Source organism: Gopherus flavomarginatus, chromosome 1 (genome assembly GCF_025201925.1).
Source record: "Gopherus flavomarginatus isolate rGopFla2 chromosome 1, rGopFla2.mat.asm, whole genome shotgun sequence".
NCBI classification, from domain to species: Eukaryota; Metazoa; Chordata; order Testudines; family Testudinidae; genus Gopherus; species Gopherus flavomarginatus.
The window spans coordinates 300,211,426-300,237,728 of NC_066617.1; positions in this window are offsets into that span (position 1 = coordinate 300,211,426).

Sequence of the window (26,303 nt, forward strand, 5' to 3'; positions counted from 1 at the left end):
TTTATAGTTCTGGGTCGGCGCCTGACCCTTTGTGGGGCGGGCTCAGAACTCTTTAGCTCCGCCCAGTCTGGCCTCCGGCTGGGCTCTTCATCTTCTGGGGCAGCTAGGAGCCAGGCTGCCTCACTACACCACCCTTCTGGAATGTGCTTGCATGATGGTCCCGGAATTAGCACTTCTTAGGAATATGTGTGTTTTGTAATATCAGCCCTGTTCTTGCTGGGTTTAGAGACTCTGCACACAGGCAGATCCTGACATCTGCTCACAGCCTGACTTTTTGTAAATCTGCTATATGTCAGAAAAGTTTCACCACTACTTTAGTTCAGGTCTCAGGCCTCTGATAGAAGGCCTCATATTTCAGGCTCTTTTACTACTACAGTAACTGTATGGTTCTTGGGTACATTCTGCTGCTAATTCCTTAGAGAATAAGGAATTAAACAACTATGGGTGTGTAAGTTTAGAGGGAGAATATTCTTGCTTAAATAGAAAAAATCTGTCCTTGTCTTTGATACTATAGCTCTAGTTAGTGTGATACAGCATGGCCAGAGGGCAGCAGGAGAGGGTTAGAAGGGAGCCTTATTCCCTGTAAGGGGAAGAAAGTTTGCTATAGATTAACTAGAGCACCTGAAGCCAGTTAGAGCACCTGTAGTCAGTCACATGATAAAAAACCCTGCTTCAGCCAGACAGTGTGGGAGCTGGAGCAGGAAGGATTGGTGTTGGAGCAGAGAACAGTTTGGAGGAAAGCAGAGGAAAGTTTGGAGAAGTGCTGTGGTGGGCTAAGAAGTCCTAGACCCTAGGGAAGGAGCACCTGGCTTGTGCAGAGGGAGGGTAGAAAGCCCTGCCCTGCCCACAAGCTGAAGGTCAGGAGAGGGAAGTAGCCCAGGGGAAGGAACTGTCAGTTCAAGTGGTTCACCACTATCCTCAGGGCCCCTGGGCTGGGACCTGGAGTAGAAGGTAGGCCCAGGTCCCTCCCTCTCCACTCCACTCCTCTAGGACACTAGAGGGGCAATTAATATTCCAATTCAGGGGCAAGAAATGGTGCCCTGAACCCCCCCCCCAAAGAAGAGAAAGTGCAAGACCCATCATAATAGTGCTGGCAATTTTCCACATTAGTAAGATGAAAGCAAGGAGATAATTTGATAAACCCAGTTACTGCCCCCCTAGCTGCCAGACAGTATGCTCCAGTTCTACTGTTGCTCTCATGATTGTTATCTAATTGCAGTTCTGCCATTGGCTTGCTGTCTGGCCTCACACAAGCCAGCTGAATGTCTCATTGCCTCAGTTTCCTTATCTCTATAATGAGGATGACAGTACTTCCTTTATATATATGTCACTGAATGTTGTGAAGAGTACTTAATATGTGTGGAATTAATTATTGGTTATTATACAGCTCTCATCACAATAGTATGTGAGATCTTTTCAAGATTAAAGGTACAGCTTGAAGCTTAAATTATTCTATGCTTGCTAAAAATAACTAGCAACTTCCCAACAGAGCTAATGCACAAGTACTTGAGGAAGTATAATGCCCTGGTCATCCTGGAAGATCGCTGTGATCAATACAAATTGAAGGTTGCATGCCGTGCAAACTTGGCTCTGTTACATTGTACATTAACTTCTTGAAAAGAGCCTAAAATGAAAATCACTGCAGAAATCCTAGGTATTAGAGTGCTAAATGTATGTGTTTTTGCCTTTTTAAAATCTGGAAACAGCCTGCTGCAAAGGCATTAGTGTGAATATATTTATTCCTCTTCCAAAATCCTGGAGACCAAATCTTCAGCTGATGTAAATAAGCATAATTTCATTGAACTTCATGTGGATGTAGCATTTTACACCAGCTAAGGATCTGGACATCCCCAAAATTTTGGAAAACTGGACCCAGAATTGAACCAACCTGAAATATGGGAAATATTAGATTCAGATGCAGATACAAAGCTTGGACGTTAACCATAATTATAAAAGTATAGCCTAATTTAAGTGTATAATAGTGTTGTTATATACCAGTGTTTCTCAAACTGGGGTCGCCGCTTGTGTAGGGAAAGCCCTTGGTGGGCCGGGCAGTTTTTTTTTACCTGCCTCATCCCCAGGTCCAGCCGTTTGCGGCTCTCCCTGGCCGCGGTTCACTGCTCCAGGCCAATGGGAGCTGCTGGAAGCAGCGCGGGTCGAGGGACTTACTGGCCGCCACTTCCAGCAGCCCCCATTGGCCTGCAGTGGCGAACTGCAGCCATTGGGAGCCGTGATCGGCCAGACCTGCGGACGGGGCAGGTAAACATACCAACCCAACCTACCAGGTGCTTTCCCTACACAAGCGGTGACCCCAGTTTGAGAAACACTGTTATATAAGTTTCAAGGTAGCTTACTCTGTCTTTTTCATTCATAGTCTTGTATAATAGCGAAATTATGTTATAGTACCCATGTAAAATTACAATGTCCTCTTTCACTTTGTGTCTCAAACACAAAAAAATGCTAGTGACCTTGAGATCACAACCACAAATGCTCTTTAAATTTCAATGGAGACTACTGCAATATAAGCGCCACTTAATATGGCTCAGTCTGACCCAATTATTTTTAGCACCAGCTCCCCTAACTTGTTTATTACTGTCCTCTGGGAAGGCTTGGGAAGGCCTGGCACCCTTAAAGGGTACAGCATGAAATGCCTCCATGATGCCCAGCCCAACAGACTATTTATATAATCATAGAGTTAGAAAGGACTGCAAGGGTTATCTAGTAACTCCACATGCCAATATGCAGGATTTGTTCTGTCTATCTATCCATCCAAGACAGATGGATATCCAGCCTTCTTTTGAAAACCTCCAGTGAAGAAGCTTCCAGAACCTTCCAAGGCAGTCTGTTCTATTGTACTTCTGTTCTTACAGTTAGGATTTTTTTTTTATGAAATTTAATCTAAATCTGCTGTGCTTAAGTTTGAACCCATTGCCTCTTGTCCTACCATTTTTGGCAAAAGAGAACAACTTTTCTCCATCTTTTTTCATGACAGCCTTTCAAGTATTTGAAGTCCACTATCATATCCCCCCTTAATTTCCTCTTTTCTAAATGAAACATACCCAGTTCCTTCAGTTTTTGCTATTATGATTTGCATTCTATCCCTTTCATCATCCTTGTCCCTCGCCTCGGGATCCTTTCCAGTTTCTCTACATCCTTTCTATACATTGGTTTCTAAAATTGGCAACAGTACTCCAGCTGAGACTAACCAGCGCTGAGTAGAGCACTACTATCACCTCCCGTGACTTCCATGCTATGCATCTGTTAATGCAACCTAAAATTGCATTTGCTTTTTTTTTTGCAATAGCATCACATTGTTGACTCGTATTGAAGCTATGATCCACCATAACTCCCAGAGACTTCTCAACAGCACTGTTGCCAAGCCATTTCCCCACCATTCTGTGTTTGTGCATTTGGTTGTTCTTCCCTAAGTGTAACACTTTACATTTGTCTTTGTTGAATTTCACTTGGTTTTTTACATCCCAGTTCTCCAGTTAATCAAGATCCCTCTGAATTTTAGCTCTATCCTCCTAAGGTAACATTGGTAACCCCCACTAGCTTTGTGTCATCTGCACACTTGATCAGTATGCTGTATATAGCTACATCCAAGTCATTAATAAAGATGTTAAACAACACTTGACCCAGAACGATATCCTTCAGTGCTGATACTCCAGTCATGGGATTTGTCCCACCAAGTCTCTGTGATGGCAATTAAGTCATCATTTTCTTCATGTATCATGACTTCCAGTTCATCTTTCTTGTTCCCCATACTCCTTGCATTTATATACAAGCATTGCTAGCTCCCTTCCACTCAGCCTCCTTGGATCCAGAACAGAACCCAACTTGAGACCTCCCTCCAATCTGACATCATTCCATTAATAGTTACTCTTTGTTGGTAGTGGTTTAACCAATTATGTACCCACTTAATAGTAGTTCTGTCAAGCCAGCAGTTCTCCAGATTACTTACCAAAATGTTGTGTAGGACTGTGTCAAAAGCCTTGCTGAAATCCAAGTATATTATGTCTCCTGGATTCACCCTTTTCACCAAACCAATTATTTTGGCAAAGAAGGAAATCAGGCTGATATGGCATGATTTCTTCTTTATAAATCCATGCTGGCTGCAAGTGATCATCCCTTCATTCTCCAGGTATTCCCAAATTGAATTTTGTATACATTGCTCTAGTAGTTTCCCAGATATCAAAGTCAGACTGATTGGTCTATTGTTCTCCGGCGCCTCCTATTCCTCCCTTTTAAAGATTGACAGTATGTTTGCTCTTCTCCAGTCTTCCAGGACTTCTCCTGTCACGTATAAGTTTTTTAATTTTATTGTCAGTGGCTCCAAGATTTCTTCAACTAATTCCTTCAGTCAGGGCAGGTGCAAGGTTTCGCACCCTAGGCGAAACTTCCACCTTGCGCCCACCCCGAGCCCTGTGGCAGCTCTTCGCCCCCCCTCCATCCTAAGGCACCCCCCCTGCGGCAGCTCACCCCCTCCACCCTGAGGCACCCTCCCGTGGAAGCTCCCTCTAGCCCGGGGAGCCATCTGGCAGCTCCCCACCCCAGCTCACCTCTGCTCCACCTCATCTCTGAGCACACCATCACTGCTCCACTTCTCCCACCTCCCAGGCTTGCGGAGCCAATCAGAAGTGGGCGGCATGCTCAGGGGAGGAGGCGGAGCAGAGATGAGCTGGGACGGGGAGCTTCCCAGCGTGCTGCCCCCACCTTCTTGCTGCAGGCGGCCCTCACCATGCCCACCTGTCCCAGCTCCCTCCTCCTAAATGCTGACAACGACTGGGGTGGCCAAAGATCCAGCTGCTGCGGTCACTGCCAAAGGACCCGAAATGCTGCTCCCCAAATGCTAGTGCACTATGTGACCGCCTAGGTTGCCTAATGGGTTGTACTGGCCCTGCCTTGAGTACCCTTGGGTGAATAGCATCCAGTCCCACTGATTTGAATTCATTCAAATTGTTCAGAAGATCTCTAACATGTTCTTTATTAATCCAGATTTTCATCCCTTCCCTTTTATTGTCTATAGTAACTTCAGTAGTTGCCTGGTCACATGCTATTTTTTTTGAGTGAAGAATGAAGCAAAATAGTCATTGAGCAACTCTGCATTCCTATCATCTTCTGTTATCAGCTCACCTTCTCCACCAAGCAGTGGACCCACACAGCCCTGGATCTCTCTTTTTTGTCTGACATATTTGAAGAATCCTTTCCTGTTGTCGTTAACATTTCTTGCCAGTTGTAACTCATTCTTTGCCTTGACTTTCCTGATTTTGTCCCTACATGTGTGCACTATTCCCATGTATACTTCATTGGTGATATGCCGCTCCTTCCATTTTCTGTATGTATCCCTTTTGGTTTTTAGAGAGCTTAAAAGCCCCTTGTTCAGCCACATTGGCATCATGTGGCTCTTCTTATCATTTCACTTATAGCTTGATGTTAAGCCTCTAGTATTACATCTTTTAAGAACTGCCAGCCCCTTCAGCTCCTATTCTTCCAAATTGTTCTTCCATTGGGACCTTACCTACTATTTCTCTGAGTGGGTTGAAATCTGCCTTTCTGAAGTCCAATGTCCTTTGTTTTTCTCTAATCAGGTCCTTCTTTCCACAAGATGTTGAATTCTATCATATCATGATCACTTCTTTCCAAGTTCCTGACCACCTTCACGTTTGCAACAAATTAATCCCTGTTGGTCAAACCCAGATCCAAAATGTAGCACCACCTTAGTTGTTTCATCAGTTTTTCTGAATCAGAAAGCTGTTCCCTACACACACTAAGCATTTGCAGGATGTATTACAGTGGTGGGCAACCTGCAGCCCACGGGCCGCAGGCAGCCCACCAGCATGTTACCCCTAAATTTTTGTTTTAGAATAATAAGGAGATGACATAAATAACAGGTTTGACTCCTACCAACATCTGGGAGAGTTAGAAATCTATGTGCCTCCTAGCTGTGTTGCATTGAAATAAAAGATAGAGAGAATATAACCTTAAACAGAAAAGATTTATTAAGGGATAGTTACAACTGAGGTGTGGGGGAAGATCCACTAAAGGGATCACTACAAATACCCAAGAATAGATTCCAGCAAGGGGCCTAGAGCCCAGACCTTTAAACTATCCCTTGCTTAAACTATTAAGTGCCCAAAAAACAATTACTGTCTCTCTTTCACTGCAGATGGAGGTCACCAGCAACTGGTGGACTGTCTCAGAGTCTCAGGAACATTGGAGGATCTGGCTTTCCACCACCGAAGCAGGAGACAAACAGATCTGAGCTGATGGAAGAGTCTTCACTGGATCCTTTAATGTAATACAGGAATCAAATATCAGGTAAGTATTAAAGTCCTTTGCAGGTCTTGGTGGCCGAAGTCTTGATCTAATGCCCGTGCAGAGAAACTGGACATGGCTGCCTCAATGGTGGACAGCGTCTGAAAGTTCCTTATATGCTCTCTGTGGTGCGAATTCCTGAAGCACAGTCTGGCAAACACTGCCCTCAACCAGTTTCAGCCATTTCTTAGTCCCTTAAGTTCTGGCGGGAAATAGAGTTTTGGCAGGAAAATGCCATGAAGAAAGGATACCAAGATGGAGTTTAAACCTCTCTTACCACATGTGCCATCTTGAATTCTTAGACTTCATTTTGAATTGCAGCAACATTTATTATAATACATAACAAAAGTATAACCATACACCAATAACACCTTATAAGTGGATTACCCTGATGGGCCACGAGACAGTTTGTTTACATTGACCGTCTGCAGGCATGGCCACCCACAGCTCCCACTGGCTGCGGTTCACAGTTCCCAGCCAATGGGAGCTGCAGGAAGTGGCTTGGGCCTGGCTGCCACTTCCCACAGCTCCCATTGGCTGGGAACAGCTAACTGTAGCCCCTGGGAGCTGTGGGCAGCCCTGCCTGCAGTTGGTCAATATAAGCAAACTCTCTTGACCCACCAGTGGGTTACCCTGACAGGCCATGTGCAGCCCATGGGCGGCAGGTTGCCCATCACTGATGTATTATATTTTGCTGCAATAGTCTTCCAACAGATATCAGGGAAGTTAAAATTCCCCATTAATACCAGCTCATGTTTGTTGGCTAATCTTGTTACCTTCCTGTAGAATGACTCATCCACTTCCTCGTCTTGATTTGATCATCTATTTTAGACTCCTGCCATAATATCTCTAGTGTTCTTTTCCCTTGTTATCTTCACCCAGACACTCTCAGTAAGTCTGTCACTCACTTCCCCTTGGACCTTGGAGCAAGCGTATACATTCTTGACATACAGAGCAAAACATCCTCCTCTTTTTCCATACCCATCCTTTCAGAATAACCAATATCCCTCAATGCTGATACTCCAGTCAAGGGAGTTATCCCATCAAGTCTCTCTGATAACGGTTAAGTCATAATTTTTTTTTAAGTACAATGACTTCCAGTTCATCTTTCTTGTTCCCTGTACTCCTCACATTGTATACAAGCATTGAAGATATTTTGAAGACTGCACTGTTACTTTTCTTTTTTGCCTTTTTAATGCAGTTGTGATTTCTAGACCTTTCTCCAAAAATTAGCTCCTTCCTCTTGTCTTTGTTACTTGAGCCTAGATACACATTGGCTGGATTTTTGTCACCATCCCCTATAAGACCTAGTTTAAAGCTTTCCTTATCAAATTAGCCAGACAATGTCTAAAGATGTTTTCCCCAGAATTTGATAGATGGAGCCCATCCCAGCACAGTAGTCCTCTTTCCTGGAACATCATCTTATTCTTGAAGAATCCAAAGCCCTCTCACCAACACCACGTGCATAGCCATGTATTCACTTCCATGTTCTGATGGTCCTTGCCTGTATCTTTTCCATCAATAGGGGGGAAATGGACAAGAACACCATTTGCCCCCCAAATTATTTTATCCTTCTTCCCGGAGCGCTCTAGTCTGCAGTGATCTGCTCAAGGTCATTCTTGGCAGTATTATTGGTGTCCATGTGGATGAGCAGAAAGTGATATGTGGTCTGAGGGACTGATGAATCTCAGCAGACTCTCAGTCACAATCTGAATTTTAACTCCAGGCCAGCAGCACACTTCTCAGGATTCCTAGTCTGGATAGCAGATGGATGTCTCTGTCCTCCTTAGGAGGAGTCCCCAACCACCACCACCTTTCTTCTCTGCTTTGGAGTAGTGGTTGTTGGACTCCCATCTCTAGGACAATGCATTCCATGCCATCAGGTGAATGGGCAAGGGGGGGAGTTGTATGGGCCCATGCTCCAGCAAATTCAGGGCCTGGGGGCCCAGCTCCACCAATGTTCAGGGCCAGGTCTCTCCTCCGGCCCCGCTGGCCACCCCAATGCTCCTCCCCAGAGCGTCCCAACCTGTGCTGGGCAATGGGTGGCTGTCCTACTGCTCTGTGCTATGCTTTCTCACTGGCTGCCGCTGCCGCCACCGCCAGCTACCAGGGTGCAGCGCTGGAGGAAGACTGAAGTGGCTGCTGCACCTGTGGAGGGAGGAGGGGAGGAGGTGCATGTTAGCAGCCCCTGCCCGCAGGCGACTCTGAGTTGACTCCAAGGCAGGAGGGATTATCGTGGCTGCCCCTCCTGAGTAGCAGCCTGGGGGGGCTTGGGTGAGTGTCATGCTGGTGGGGAAAGGGTGAGGGAGACCTCTTCTCTGGCCCCCTGCCCCAGGGCAGCCTTCCTGTTGCACCCCAAACTCCTCTTCCCTGGCCCCACCGGCCGAGCTCCACCCCCCTCCCACAACCCAACCCTCTGTCCCAGCCCAGAGCCCACACTCAGCATCCAAACCCTCTCCCAGAGCCTGCACCCAAACTCCCTTCTGCACCCAGCACCCCAAAACCCCTCCCGCATCTCCTTCTGTACCCCAGCCCCCTGTCCCAGCCCAGAGCCTGCACTCAGAACCCAAACTCCCTCTCAGAGCCCGCACCCCTCCCGAACCCAAACTGTCTCCCAGAATCTGCACCCCAAACCTCCTCCTGCACCCAAAATCCCTTCCAGAGCCTGCACCCCCTCCTGCATCCCAACACTCTTACCCAGCCCAGAGTCTACACCCAGCACCCAAACTCTTTCCCAGAGCATGCACCCCAGACCCCCTCCTGCACTCAAACTCCCGCCCAGAGCCTTAGGCAGGTTTGTAGGAGCAGATTTGGACCCATTCTGGGCACCACCAAAAATTATATAAACCTGCCGCCCCCGGCAATGGGGTCTCCTTCTGATACCTTCCCTCAGATGATTCTTCCAATGCATCCTCAGCAGTAATACCTGTGTAGAGAGATTGAATGTTGTTGTTTACTTCTATCTGATTTGGGGATATATTGATTCTCCTCCTCCTTCTGAAGAACACACACTGCCAACTGTATTACTCGTTCTTCGAGCCCACCCTGCACTGCCCTCTCCAATTCTTTGGCATGCTGTGCCCATAGTACCAAATTCTGACTTCTGTCTAGAAAGTCTTCATTTTCTCTGTTGCAACGCAGGATTGTTACTTGGGTCTCTAGACCTTTAACCTTTTCTTCCAGTATGGCGACTACATTCCACTTCATATTGACAAAGTCACTTTTATCTTCTGGGAGAAAGACAAACATGGTACATCCTATGTAGGTCATGACAGCAAATCGCTCACTGTCCATATTTCCTACTCTGTAATATATCAAGAGCCTCTTCTGATGATATATTTACTGCTTGCCAAAGCTTGAAATTAGCAACAGCTCCAGGCATCAGCTCCAAACGTATAGCTGGGGTGGCAAGCTGCGGGAGGCGGCCTGCCAGTTGCCATGAGGGCGGCAGTCAGACTGCCTTTGGCAGCTTGCCTGCGGGAGGTCTGTCAGTCCCGAAGACTTGGCAGCAATTCGGTGCCAGGTATGCCAAAGCCCTGGGAACAGCTGACCTCCCGTAGGCAAGTCGCTGAATCTGCGGGACCAGGGACCTCCCTCAGGAAAGCTGCCGAAGGCTGCCTGACTGCCATGCTGGGGGCAGCAAAAAAGCTAGAGCCGCCCCTGCCTGAAAAACTAATACCTGTGTGAGGTCTCCCAGGCAAACTCCCTCTGTGTGCTTCTCCTCCTTTTGCAGCTCGCAGGCTTTGCAACTGGCTTCCTTTTTATGAGGCTGCTGACTCAAAGCAGTTGCCCCTCACTTGATTCACACTCCAATCAACCACTCAAAGACCATCAGGAACAAAGCACTCCCATTCACACTTTTCAAACAAACATATACAGCAGTGTTTCTCAAACTGGGGTCATGGATTGCGTAGGAAAAGCCCCTGGTGGCCCAGGCCAGTTTATTTACCTGCTCCATTGGCAGGTCTGGCCAATTACTGCTCTCACTGGCCGTGGTTCACTGCTCCAGACCAATGGGAGCTGCTGGAAGCAGCGCGGGCCAAGGGACTTACTGGCCACCACTTGCAGCAGCTCTCATTGGCCTGCAGAGGCGAACCGCGGCCAGTGAGAGCCGTCAGACAGTCCCCATAACAAGCACCAATCAAGTACTGTTCAAACAAATGTAAAAGCAGCAAAGAATCCTGTGGCACCTTATAGACTAACAGACGTTTTGGAGCATGAGCTTTCGTGGGTGAATACCCACTTCCTCAGATGCATGTAATGGAAATATCCAGGGGCAGGTATATATATGTGTGCTAGCAAGCAAGCTAGAGATAACGAGGTCAGTTCAATCAGGGAGGATGAGGCCCTGTTCTAGCAGTTGAGGGGTGAAAACCAAGAGAGGAGAAACTGGTTCTGTAATTGGCAAGCCATTCACAGTCTTTGTTCAATCCTGAGCTGATGGTGTCAAATTTGCAGATGAACTGAAGCTCAGCAGTTTCTCTTTGAAGTCTGGTCCTGAAGTTTTTTTGCTGCAGGATGGCCACCTTAAGGTCTGCTATAGTGTGGCCAGGGAGGTTGAAGTGCTCTCCTACAGGTTTTTGTATATTGCCATTCCTAATGTCTGATTTGTGTCCATTTATCCTTTTCCGTAGAGACTGTCCAGTTTGGCCGATGTACATAGCAGAGGGGCATTGCTGGCATATGATGGCGTATATTACATTGGTGGATGTGCAGGTGAATGAACCAGTGATGGTGTGGCTGATCTGGTTAGGTCCTGTGATGGTGTTGCTGGTGTAGATATGTGGGCAGAGTTGGCATCGAGGTTTGTTGCATGGATTGGTTCCTGAGCTAGAGTTATTATGGTGTGGTGTGCAGTTACTGGTGAGAATATGTTTCAGGTTGGCAGGTTGTCTGTGGGCAAGGATTGGCCTGCCACCCAAGGCCTGTGAAAGTGTGGGATCATTGTCCAGGATGGGTTGTAGATCCTTGATGATGCGTTGGAGGGGTTTTAGCTGGGGGCTGTATGTGATGGCCAGTGGAGTCCTGTTGGTTTCTCTCTTGGGTTTGTCAAGACCTTGTCAAGACAAACCCAAGAGAGAAACCAACAGGACTCCACTGGCCATCACATACAGCCCCCAGCTAAAACCCCTCCAACGCATCATCAAGGATCTACAACCCATCCTGGACAATGATCTTTGCTGCTTTTACAGATCCAGACTAACACGGCTACCCTCTGATACTGTTCAAACAAATGGTCACAGCAGACAGACACTCAGGGCTAGTTCACACTGGCAACGCTAAACATGTCTTGTGTGGTCGAGGCACAGCGCTGGGAGAGAGTGTTTTTTCACCCCTAAGCACAGCAAGTTACAATGCTGTTAATTGACAATGTAGACAAGCCCTCAGATATTCACAGAAGTGGAGTGGAGGGGATAGGGCCACAGCCCTTCTCTCCTGCGGCTATAAGTTTTCTGTCCACACTGTGCCTGACTTGTGCAGATGAGTACTTGGGGAAGGGTCTCCTATCCATCCCCTAGCGCACCCTCATAATGCTATGCACAAATGATCACTTAAAGCAGTTTTCACACCCTTTTACATGTATTTTTATTACAGACAGTATCTTTGAAGGTAATATTGGCAACTCTCAGTGGTGAGAATTACTCTGAGGGGAGACAAAACCAAGGTCCTGTACAAGGTCACAGAGACACAAGACAGGGTCTGGCACCAAGCAGACTAATTGGAAGGCAAGTCTAGTATAGACACTGATACAAGACAAGAAAAGGGGGCAAGAGAGACAGCAAATGCTTTTCATTTGTTTGATAACTCTTGATCCAATAAACCCAGGGCCTGATCCACTCCTGTTGGTACATTGGATGCAATCCTGAAACAGTTAGAGCAGTTGCATCCAGAAGGGATTCAACCCACTCCAAAAGGGAGGGCAGAAGAAGCTGCATCACTGATTTATCCCAGGGCTTCCATCAGCTAGAGTAATGCTTGTATAGCAGTCCTGCTGGCAGAGGCTCCCTAGTGGATATGTTGACTGCCTCCATCTGCAGCCAGCTCTGCTGACTCTTGATACTATGATAGCTGGTTCTGGAACATAGAGGATGCTATAGCGTGAGTATGTATAGGAACTTAGAAAATTATACCTTCAGCTGTGCTTGATGAGAGAGGCCAATATAGGAGGAGGATGGAAAAAAATCAGAATGTTCCACTGTCTTGGCTCTATCTCTATTATTGTGCACAGAAAATATACCACTTTGATTTCCCCCTCTACCTTTGGGTGGACTTTGTGCTCTCCAAAGCCCACAACCCAGATTCCACTATATCATGAAGTGACCATGTCTCCAGTGTGTTTTGCATAAGTATCAGCTTCCAAAAGGGATCAGAACAGTTAAATGCATTCAATCACCAATACTCTCTGAATATATGAACACTCAAGACCCTATAAATGTATGTTAAAATATATTGGTTACATTTCCTTATTTACCTTTATACCACAATAAATTGACATCCATAGGTGTGGAGTTCTTGCTGGTGACCTCTTCAAACTAATAAAGCTTGACATTTTAATAGGAAAAACAAATGTTTTATTTGTGCAGCATGGAGTATTTTACCAATGATCGGATGAGTGTCTGTTAGCTGTTTATTCTTTATATACTGTAGGTAGAGCTCATGTTTGCTAGATGACCTATTATTCTGCTGATTCATTTGGATTGTATTATAATTTAAAGGTCAGATCTATCCATTAAACTTATCAACATGGTGCAAGATACTTTAAATCAAAAATGTTCCTGTCTGTGCTTCATTAATTCTATGACGTGAATGCTAAAACAATAGTGAGAAAATTCAATCCCCCACATTGAGGGACTGCAGTCTGTAGGACTTCAACAAGCTGGAGATACAGGTAGAAAACACAGAAAACAGATGTCCATACTCCCCACTGGGAATCATATTTTCCCTCCTTAATCATATATATTTTTTAACATACAATCCATTAAAAAGTGGGTTCCAGGAATGTGGGATTTTAATCCAAGTTTTATTCTGGGTGGCAAGTTGGACTGCTGGATAGAATAGGGGAATAGGTTTCAGAGCTGGGCACTACTTCCGATGCTGAGACTGACTTGTTGAGTGACTTCAGTGAGATATTCAGATTCTGATTCAGCAAGGTATGTAACCACTCACCTAATTTAAGAACATGAATAGTGCCATGAAAGTCAATGAGCTCACTTATGTATTTAAGGTTAGGCATATCCCTAAAGACTTCCTGTACTTAGACCTTAATCTCGCTAAGCCAAACTTTCCCCATTTGTAAAAGAATATTTATCTAAGGCCTTAATATTTCAAACACTTCTGTACTTGACTATCTTAAGTCACATGAGCTGGCTTATTAAATTACAATGGGGTTACTTACATGCTTACAGCTGCTCATGTGTAGCTGGAGAATCAGGAGCCCAGTTTTGTAATATGGTTGTGGATCCTCAGATGGAAGGCAAACTACACTGTTTTTTTGTTGTTGTTAATGCTAAGCAATTATTGCAAAACATTTTCTGCAACAATTCATTCAAGTTTTTTGCAATTGTTTGCTTCCATTGTGATTGCACCAATTGCATGTTACCTTTTCATGGATATTTTAACAAATGAATTTTGAGCACAATCTTGAGAATATTCACAGAATATAGTTTTGAATTAGTAAATCACAAATATTTGCTTTGAATCTGATTGTAAGACTTACATTCACCCAAACACAAAACAGAACCATGCCCCAGGACCTATGTGTCCGATGAAAATTAACCAATGCAGCTCAAATTCTGCCTTTGGACTTCATTTCTCCATTCCAGACTTTGAATTGATTTCTGATTTCAGCCACTAATGGAGCAATCCCACCCCATAAATATTAGTGGGAGTTTTGCAATTGATTTCAACAAGGAGTAAGAAGTTAGAGAGGAACACATTTCAAATAGGCTTTGCAAATTAGCCATTTAACAGTATAACTTATCCACAAAAAGGGTAAAGGTGAAAATGAACCATTCTCCCCAATGGATATGTATCTTGGTTGCTGTTGATGCTTCCATGGTATACTTTTAAGAACTGATGACTTATTCAGAGTTTCATATTATCATTAAGAAGCAGCAATATGAAAATTGTTTTCGGTCCTATAGTCTAAATTCCAAGAAGGGTTAATTATTCTGTTCTCAGTGCACACAAATAACAAAACTCTCATTAGTGCTCATTGAAGCTATTCATGTTCAGTCAGAGGAGAATATTGTGAAAATCTCACAAATTTGGGGGATTTGCATTGAAGAATATAATAAACACACACATCACTAATCATTGCCATTTAACCAATATTTATGAAAGCAGTGTTTTATGATGTTATGAAAACAAATGTAAATCCTCTTCAGATTGTTATGAATGTATCTTTTCTATGATATACCATATCTAATCTCAATATTTTCCTTACCTGTTAACTTCCTAATTTAACCCACACACCTTTCCATCTAGTGGCACCTAGGCCACTTAGAGCCGGAGTTAAATAAGTCTCCCCTACAGCCTTAGCTAACAGCCAATTAACTTTTAGTTCATGTGGTAGAGGCTCATGTACTAAGCTCCAGAGGTCTCAGGTTTGGTCCTGATGACTGGGGTCTGTTGGCCTTACACTAACAGTATACTACTTGACAGATCCCTCTGGTCCTTCCCATATTCTGCATCATCCTAAGAGATATGGATTCCCCATCAATGCTTTCTAATGAGGAGAAACCCAACAAACATTGCTTCATAAAAAGAACCCCCGAGTGACTCTGTAGGTCATTTAGCCCTATAAACTGGTGACACAGCTTTTTTGATGACAACACTGTCATAAATAGATAGTTAAGGGTTAATCCCTCTTTTACCTATAAAGGGTTAAAAAGTTCACTTAGCCTAACTGACACCTGACCAGAGGAACCAATGGGGGAACAAGATGTTTCGAAAGGAAGGAGGGAAGTTTTCTTTGTCTGGGTCAGTTTCACTTTGACCAGAGTGGGAAAGCTCCAGCATTCAGCCTCTTATTAAGTAGTGAGTATTAGTGAAGGAAATAAATAGGTTTATGATTATTTCTTTGTAACCTGTCTTGTGCAATGAGAGGAATAGTCAAACTGGGTATTTGGGTATTTTTTTGTGTAACTAAGTTTTTTGCCCAGGGGAACATCCTCTGTGTTTGAATCTGTTGTCTGAGAGAGTAGCTGGTATGCTAATCTCTCCCAGAGGGTTTTCTTTTACCTTTCTTTTCTTCAATTAAAAGACTTTTTCTTAATATTTGATTGATTTTTCCTTGTTCTTAGATCCAAGGGGGTTGGATCTGGATCCACCAGGAGTTGGTAGGAGAAAGGAGGGGGGATGGTTAATTTCTCCTTGTTTTAAGATCCAAGGGGTTTGGATCTGTGTTCACCAGGGAATTGGTGAAGTCTCTCAAGGCTACCCAGGGAAGGAAAGTAGTGCTCGGGAGTGGTGACAGCTAGACCAGATCTAAGCTAGTAATTGAGCTTAGGGCTTCTCATGCAGGTCCCCCACATCTATACCCTAAAGTTCAGAGTGGGGAAGGAACCTTGACAACACATTGAATGAAGACCTCAGGTCTACACTCTTAGGAAGTGATCCCTGCACTGCACTGCATGATACACCAGAAAGTGCAGGGATACATTCTCAGGAACAAAGCAAACAGTTGGAGATTCCCCACCCCCCCAAAAAAAATAATTATTCAAATTTGAAAACAAGCTCACTCTTCTCTTCTGTAGACTAAATAAGCCCAGTTCCCTCAGCTTCTTCTCATAAGTCATATGCCCCAGCCACCTAATCATTTCCCTTGTACTCTGCTGGGCTATCTCCAATTTGTCCACATCCTTTCTGTAGTAGGGGGCCCAAAACTGGATGCAATACTCCAGATGTGGCCTCACCAGTGCCGAATAGAGCAGAATAATCATTTCCCTTGATCTGCTGGCAATGCTCCTACTAATTCAGCCCAATATGCCATTAGCCTTCTTGGCAACAAGAACACACTGTTGACTCATATCCAGCTTCTCGTTCTAGGTCTTTTTCTGAAGAACTGCTGCTTATTCAGTCAGTCCCTACCCTGTAGCAGTGCATGGGATTCTTCTGTCCTAAATGCAAGACTTTGCACTTGTCCTTGTTGAAAAATTTAAAAATTTGTAAAATGATCTTAGACTGTGTATGTAATTCATGTCAACTTTGTACTAGAAGATAATTCCCAGTGAAAATTGTCTGTTTCACTGGCATATATGCAATTCACAATTTGAAAATCTGAAAAATTCTGGATCTCTTATTATTTTGAGTAGTATCTTACTCTAGAAATAGTCCGATTTATATTAACATGAAGGAAGGCACTATTCAGTACGGGCAAGAATGGAAGAATTTGGCACTGAACAAATTGACAAACTAAAATTAGAAATACATGCAAAGAATATTACATCCACAAGCAATTTGCAACCAAAAAAAGAAAAAAAATTTTTACTCGACATATGATACACCTCATATATCACAATATCTAACAAATATGAGTTAACTATATAGACAGAACAATTACCAGATACCAACATGTAAATCTGATAGAGGAACAGAACACAAGAACTCCTACTCCAAAAAAACAGTCTCTATAACATGATCTAACTGAAACATTCTCTTTACTGTCAGTAGAAAGAAAAGACCAACAAAAGAGTGTGCTACCTTTCCAGAGCCAAGATATAAGATGTCACTCTAAGATAGGAGATGCTCTTGAAGTCAACAGGAAAGGATCCATTGGTGATTGTTCAAGTCACTATTAATGACATTGTGTCATAGGACATCACACATATAATAGATGACTTCAGGGAACTTAGAAGTATATTGAAGAAGAAGAATGTCCAAATGATCTTCTCTGAGATCCTTTCTGTCCCACTAACAAAGAAAGACAAGAGGCAGAAGATTCTGGAAGTGAACCACTGGCTAGGTAAGTGGAGTAGGGTGGAGGGTTTTGATTTGTGGAACATTGGTCCAGCTTCTATTAGGAGAGTCTGCTGTATAGTTTGCATGGCCTCCACATCAGTAGAAGGGGATCAATCATCTTGGGGACAGGCTGGCTAGAGTAATCAGGAGGGTATAAACTAATAACAAAGGGGGGTGGTAAAAAGAGGTAAGAAATTAGCAGTCAGAACAAAACTGAGATATTGACAATAAAATTCATCAAGGAACTGAAAGACATGAAGAGAAGAAATTCTTGAATTGCCTATACTCTAATACCAGGAGCCTGGGTAACAAACAAGAGGGATTGAAATTGCTTATTCATGAGCATAAATTTGAGCTTGTTGGTATTACTGAAACCTGGCGGAATGATTCCCATGGTTGTAATATTAAAATAAATGGTTATAACCTAGTTAGTAATGATCAAGTAGGCAAAATGGGAGAGGGAGTGGCACTTTGTCAAAAATGCGATTACCTGTTGCCAAATGACTGATAACTCAGAAGAAAATGATCTTTAATGCTTATGGATCAATGTCTTAAAAGATAAAGCACAAGATGAGGTATTAGTTGGTATCTGCGGACCACTAACTCACACTAGGAAACAGGATGACAGGCTGCTTATGCACCTAATAAAATATGTAGGGAAAAAAAGTGTGATCGTTGGGGACATATACTGGAGATTTTATGCTGTCGGTACTAAAATATACTTGGAAATTATATATATTATAGAAGATAATTTCCTAAATAAAACATTGTTGCATACACTACAGAGGAACTCTGTATCAGACCTTGTTTTCTCAGATGAAGAGGAATTGAACAGAGAACAAAAATGACTGGTAACTTAGGTACAAGTGATCACGACGTGATCACATTTAGAATGTACAAACAGAATACAGTTCAGATGAATGTTACATAAAGGGTTAATAAAAAGGGTTTTAAAAGGGCTAATTTCACAAAGTTGAAAACAATTATGAGCCAGATCATTTGTGAGGAAGAATTTAATCAGAAAAAATTTGAATGATAGTTGCAAATTGTTATAAGCATGTCACTAGATGCCAAAAAGGCTGCAATCCCACAAAAAAATTAGAAATATATTGGTTAAAAAATTGACCTAGTCTAGAGGACAAGTGAAGCCAGATATAATATATAATATATATATATAATATAACAAATGGAAAAAAAGGATGTTGATAGTAATGAATATAAAGCAGAAACTATGAATTGCAGAAAAGGAGAAAATTACAAAGAGAAGCACAGGAGTACAAGGAAATCCATGGCCACCAGAATTAAGGACAATAATAAGAAGGGGATTGTTTAAAGCATATTAGAAACAAAAAGAATCCTAACAATGGTATTGGTCCATTCTAGTAATGGAAATGATAGAAGCATTATCAATAATAATGCAGAAAAGATACAAGTTTTTAATAAATATTTGTTCTGTACTTGAGGATAAACATATGATGTAGTCATGTCATATAATAACATTCTTTCCATTCCACTAGTATCTCAGGAAGATGCTAAAGAGGAGCTACTAATGTTAGACATTTTTAAATCAGCAGGTCCAGATAACTTGCATCCAAGGGTTTTAAAAGAACTGTCTGAGGAGCTAATTGTACTCTCAATATTGATTTTTCAATAAGTCTTCGAACACTGGGTAAGTTCCAGAAGTTTGGAAAAAAGCTAATGTTGTTCCAATATTTAAATAGGGTAAATGGGATGAGCCAGGTAACCACAGGCCAGTCAGCCTGACATCAATCCTGTGCTAAGATCATGGAGACACTGATATGGGATTCAATTAATAAAGAATTAAAGGAGAGTATATAATTGAAGAAAATTAACATGAGTTAATAGAAAATAGATTCCGTCAGACTAATCTGATATCCTGAAGTGGTTATATAGTTGGTGGATAAAGGTAATAGCATTGTTGATGTATTGCACATAAGACTTCTGTGAGGCACTCAATCTAGCACAGCATGACATTTTGATTAAAAAAAAAAGCAATATAAAATTAAGATGGCACACATTAAATGGATTAAAAGCTGTAAATGAGGAATCACCATTGAGCGGGAGTGCATCTAGCCCCATAGGGACTCGTCATTGGCCCTATGCGCTTTAACATTTTTATTACTGATCTGAAGAAAATATCACTGATAAAATTTGAAGATAACTCAAAAATTGGGCCATGGTAAATAAGGAAAAGGACAGGTCACTACTACAGAGTGATCTAGATTGTTTGGTATTCTGGGAGAATCTGAAAATATGGGTTTTAACATGACTAATTGACAATGTATACATCTAGGAATAAAGAATGTAGGCCATACTTACAAGTAGGGGATTTTATCCTGGGAAACAGGAACCCTGAAAAAGATTTGAAGAAGTGATGGATAATCAGCTGAACATCATTATGCAGTGCACCTCTGTGCCCAAATGACTTAATGCAAACTTTGATTGCAGAAACAGGGAAATCTTGAGTGGGTGGAGAGAGGCTATTTTGCCTTTGTATTTGGCATTCAAGCAACCACTGCTGGAATACTGTGTCCAGTTCTGGTGTCCAAAATTCAAGAAGGATGTTCATAAATTCGACAGGTTTCAGAGAAGAGCTAAGAGAATGATTAAAGGATTAGAAAACTTGCTATTTAGGGAAAGACAAAAGGAGCTCAATCTACTTAGTTCACCAAAGAGAAGGTAGAGGAGTGACTTGAGTACAATTTACATGTACCTACAAGCTGAACAAATATTTAATAATAGACTCTTCAATTTAGCAGAGCAAGGTACAGGGATGGCTCTAGACATTTCGCAGCCCCAAGCACAGCAGCATGCCGCGGGTGGCGCTCTTTCGGTCACAGGTCCCGTGGCTCCGCTGGACCTCCCGCAGACCTGCGGGAGGTCCACTGGAGCTGCTGGACCAGAGGACCCTCCGCAGGCATGCTGCCGAAGGTTGCCTGCCTGCTGCCCTCCTGGCGACCGGCAGAGTGCCCTCCGTGGCTTGCTGCCCCAAGCATGCGCTTGGCATTCTAGGGCCTGGAGCCACCTCTGGCAAGGTATAACAACATCCAATAGCTGGAATTTGAAGCTAAACAAATTCAGGCTCAAAATAAGATGTACATTTTTAAAAGAGAGAGTAATTAATTTTTGGAACAACATGGTGAATTCTTCATTACCAACATTATTTAAATCAAAATTGGATGTTTTTCTAAGTGATATGCTTTAGAAATTCTTTTGGGGACCTTTTATGGCCTTTGTTTTACGGGAGGTCAGACTAGATGATCACAATGATCCCTTCTGGCCTTGGAATCTATGAAGCTATGAGTCTTGTAAGGTTCATAGTTGTGGTCTTTGTATGAAACAGAAGAGGACCTGGACAGTCAATAGAATATGTAATATTTATACACAAATATTTTAATATCATCCAGCAAATTGTACAGATAACTTCTGAAGAACCGGTTACTGTACCACTATACAGTAGCAATGGTCACAATAACTTTTATTTTTTGTAATGTATTGTGCTCCACATAAAACATATCCAACAGAGGTTTAAATATTCATTCCTCACCTTGCATGTCTGCGTGTTTAATAAAAGTTAATAATTCAAAATCCACCATGGCAGTTGAACTATATTTTATTAGTATTTTCAACTGCTTACAAACTGAACACAGTAATAGTTTGTAAGTGTCATCTCTCAAAGGATCTTAGAGGGCAGGATCATCTTTCAGGTAGGCATTTTGCTTAAAAAACAAAGGCTGATTGATGGAAGAATCAAAATGTTTATACATTTGTAAGTATAGTCAAAATGTGGAAAACTGTTTAATGTTTTATTAACTAGGGAAAACATGCTAAAATGAAATGTGCGTGTTTCCAAATGTCACTCAGAATACAGATAAAATAAAATTACAATGGTACATAAAAATAGCAAAAAAAACCCCTGAGAGGGACATTTTAAATGAGATAATTCTTCTTCTTGATTTGCCCTTAAGTGACACTCTTGGGACATGAGTCACTTGTTTTAGGGTCCCTTTATCCTTCTTCTGGGAAACTATTTCAATTGGTGATAATAACAATAACAATAATAATAATTAGTAATATGAATTAATAGCATTTTCATGATTTGATACAAACGCACTATTAATATTTAAAGTTGCTTTAATTAAGATTGTTTTTACCTTGTCTCGATTTGATCAGACAAAATCAATTTGATGTATTTTTATAGCTTTTATTTTAGAGCATAAAAAAATAAGGATAACTAATTTCTTATACTTCCCTAAATTAGTAAACAATATGAAAATTCTATCAAAATTACAAGTTAGTCAAATCAATGAGTTAATAGTACAAATTAGAATTGGCTAACTAATAAGAAAAGAATTTAAGACCAACAATTGGTCACATCATTGCACGAGCAGAAACCATAATCATGTCACAGAGTTAACATAACAGCAATGACTGAATGGCTTACTTAGTCTTTCTACCTCAGTGTGGTTTACCTCCCAGTAAATACTTTCCTTTGTGGAAACAATGGGTTGAGATCTGAATCTTTATTTACCCCAGTAACCTTTAGTGATCTATGGTAAGGTTTGCTTTACAACTAGATTAATTCATGCCTAATGGTAACCTATACTATGGGCTTATGCACCCATGCTGTGACTGGTCATATACTCCTCCTCTAAAAATATCTAGGACAAGTCTTTCCTGTCAGGTATCCCTGCAGGTATTTGGATGTTCTGTTAAGTAGATAGAAAGAAGGAAGTTACTTAGAAAAAGAAAAAGGAATTTCCTGGGCAGTTACTTGGTCTGTGGAGGCTCAGCTCGTAATCAATCAGGAGTTGCAGTTTGGGGAACCAGGTGATGTCTTGTGACTCACGTGCTGTAACACTAGCACGTAACACCTCCTGTCATCTGACTGGTTTGCAATGTCATTGTCTCTGCTTTCCTTGGGAGGGAAAGTAGGACTATCAGCTGTCTGACTGTCATCATGGTGACCACATTGGGAAAACAATTTCTTCCTTGTTTACCAGGCCTTTTAAAAATGAAATCCAGGCTGATCTCATCCCATGGGACCTGCCCAGTCAACTTCTAACTGAGTCAGGGAATCGCAGGTTTTGTACTCCAACTGCATTGTCCAGTGCTAGTTGATGGATATGGGTCTGACTTTTGGTCCACTTTTGGGACCCTCCTTCTTAAGATATTGTTTCTTAGTCATATCCATGAGTCTGTGTTTTTTCACAAGTAATTATGGGGCAACAAAATAAGACAATGACACCAAAAAAATAATGTCAACCCTTCTTTTTTGGACAAATAGTGGAGACTCCTGAATGGCCTCTTGACTATTATAACAAGAAAAATACCAGGGCCTAACTTATGACCCGTTGTCCTTTGGCATAGAAATGTTGTTCTCTTTGTATTCATATGTCTCATGCTTACATTTTCTCAAAGCTGATAGGGCCCTGTATATTGCTTATATGACCAATCTAAGAATTTAGAGAACTGTCATCCTGTCTTTCTTGGACACATTGGGAAACTGGGTGAAAGGTCGTTGTTTTTTTCTGGCAAAGCTCAAGCACAGGCTGCTTCAAAGCTGCTTGTTAAATTAATTAACATGAACTTATTAAATTATAACAAACTAAATTTTATACTTAATGTCTACATCAAGAGTCGGTGACCTCTGGCACACAACTCGCCAGTGGGAGACGCGATCTGCTGAACCTGCCAATGAAGCAGGTAAACAAACTGGCTTTGCCTGCCAGGGTGCTTACTCTGGCAAGCCGCATGCCAGAGGTTGCGAACCCCTGGTTTACATTATCGTAGGCCTATTTGTCCTACACGAGTGTCCACTATTTTGACTCTTCCTGTTTCCATAGGGACTATTCTCTATCACAAATGCAATTCTCTTGCTCTTTCTGAGATCACGTCATCTGTATATTTCCTTTCCTTTTTCTTTAACTCTTGCTCTTCTTAAGTCTCATTTCAACTACCACCTTGCAGTCATCCTACAGGAAATGTCACAGAGCTTTGTTAGAATTATTCAGTTGGAAAAGAGGGTTTTGTTCTGGAATTGGTTTGGGGGTTAATTTAGAATGGCTAAGATCCATGAAGTTCTCAAGGGATCTTCCTGCAGTCAGGGCCTTCTATGTGGTGGCTTTGTGATTCTTAATTGTATATGGAGCCTCATTACTTCTTCTTGGCTCATTTAATCAATTCCCTGCCATTGCAGAAGCCTCAAGCATTGGTGCACCTTATGACATGACACCAATGAAGCCCTGCTACAGTGGAATCTCCTTCTGGTGCTTTGCCTCAAAAATCCCTCCACAGAGTCAGAATTTAAGACTAGAAGGGACAAATAGATAATCTAGTCTGACTTCCTGTGCATCATAACTCACCAACACCACCCATCCAGCCACACACTAAGACCAACAACTGGAATTAGTATTGCAAAGTATTGTGCCTTTCAGAAGACTAAATTATTGGAAGCCCCAAACAGAGAACAGAAGGGACTAAGGGGCACTAATGCTTGAAGCTCCTGAAATGGCAGGGAACTGATTAAATGAGATAAACTCAGAAGATCCCAGCAAGTACTTCAAGGTCTCTGACAATCTGTCCTCTGGGAAAATTCCTTCCTGACTGCACGTATGGTTATCAATTATGTGAGCAGGAACCAGACAACCAAGCATTTATGAGAGAGCATTCTCAGTACCTCAGAGTACTGGCCCACCTTTTCCAGTGTCTCTTCTCCATCTGTAGACATTTCTGATGTTTCAGAGGAAGGAGACAAATAAACATCAGGGAGGGAGAGGAAGGGGCCAATTACTTGCTGACTCCTATAGGTGACAAGCAGAAGTCCTGATTCATGAGATTTTAGGAACATAAGAAATTAATCAGAAGGGACTCCAAACGCTGCTAAGCCCTGCCTCCACAACCACCACAAGCAACTCATCATACAGTGCCACTTATAAATTTGTCAAGCTTTGTCTTAAAACTAATTAGGTTAATTGCCCCTACCGCTAGTATTGGAAGGCTGTTCCAGAACTTCATTCCTGTGATGATCAGAAACCTTCCAATGTCCACTCAATAATTATTCATGGCCAGTTTATAAGCATTTGTTCTTGTGACAACATTGTTCTTTACATTAAATAGTTCTACATCCTCCTGATGTATTTATAAACCTCTTCCCTTTCAGCCTTGATTTTGCTAGGCTAAACAAACCAAGATCTTTTAGTCTTCTTTCATAAGATACTCTCTCCATACGCTGATCATTGTAGTAGCCTTTCTCTGTACCTGTTTCCATCTGAATTAATCTTTCTTGAATATGATATTTGCTAGGGAATTGTACACAGTATTCCACATGAAATCTTACCAATTTCTTGTACAATGGCATTAATACTTCTCTATTTCTATTGGAAATGCCCCACCTAGGATAGTGTTTACCTTTTTTTCACGGTCATTTCACATTGGTCGCTCATAGACATTCTCTGATTGATCAGCACACTCAGGTCTTTTTACTCCTCTAATGTTTCAGTTGATGAACCCCCAGCTTGTACCTAAAATTCTTATTACTAGAGCCTAAGTGCATGACCTTGCACTTTGTACTACTGAATTTCATCCCATTTCTGTCACTCCAGTCTTCAAGGTCATCCAGATCTTCCTGTGTAACATTCCAATCCTTCTCTAAATGACAACAGCTGTCAACTTTGTGCCATCAGCAAATTTCATTCTCACACTTCTACTTTTTGTGCCAACATCATTAATAAAAATATTTGATAAGATCAAACCCAAAACTATTTCTTGAGGAACTCCACTAGTAACCTTACTTCAGTGTGATAATTTACCTTTCAGCATAACCAGTTGCATTCTCCCCTTCAGCTAGTTTCTTCCCACTTTACAATTCTTGAACCAGTGCCTATCTTCTCTAATTTAACTAATAATTTCTCATGTAATACCATATCAAATGCTTCACTGAAGTCCATGTAAATTACATCTACTAGACTTCCCAGCAGGGTTGTCCACCAAAGTTAATACCAACACTCTCAGTATTAAATTTAATGCAGAACCCCTGTGAGGTTGATCATAGAATGGTGCTTGGAGAGCACCCAGCTCCTCAGACCTATTACTTCCCCATGCAGGGAACCCCAAATGACACAGAGATTACCAAATGATGGTGCATAATCGTGCTTTTCTTTCTGTATCCACTGGGTGAATGGGATAGAAGGAGGGAGGAAAATGTGTTATATGGGAAAATACAAGAATAACTTTAACTACTTCTGACATTGCAGAGTAGCAGTAACATAGGGAAACATGCAACAGTGGTAACACTATGGGACAAGTTAATTACTTCCTGAAATCATAGAATATCAGGGATGGAAGGGACCTCAGGAGGTCATGTAGTCCAACCCCCTTCTCAGAACAAGACCAGTCCCCAGGCAGATTTTTGCCCCAGACCCCTAAATGGCCCCCTCAAGGATTGAGCTCATAATCCTAGGTTTAGTAGGCCAATGCTCAAACCACTGCGCTATCCCTCCCCCCATGCATACTTTCCTTCTTGTTCTTTCTGGCATTTGTAAGCACCTAACAATGCATGGACACATACACAATGTCACACAGACATAATAATATAGTTACATGCAGAGGCTGCAACTTTATTTAAAATGTTACCTACCTTGATTACTATCCACAGTGTTGTTCCAGATGGATCTCAACTGGCACAAGTAGTCCTGATGAACTATACTCTGAGGGTGGGTGTGATGGCCATGAACTTTCTTACCCTCAGTCCTTCTCAGGTCAGTGTCCCAAACGACTCCAAACCTTCACATCAGAGAGTTAAGATGAAGGGATTGTCAAGCTGTGTGAAATGCAAAGTGAACCATGAATAGACATGTTAGGATCAATGTCCAGGCAGCCCACCGGTTATGAGGATTTCAATCAGTTGCTTTACAATTGTCCAAACCACAACAGAACCTGCCAAAATTCTGACAATTGTAATTTAATCCACCAAAGCATACCTCTTGGATGCTGGATGAAGG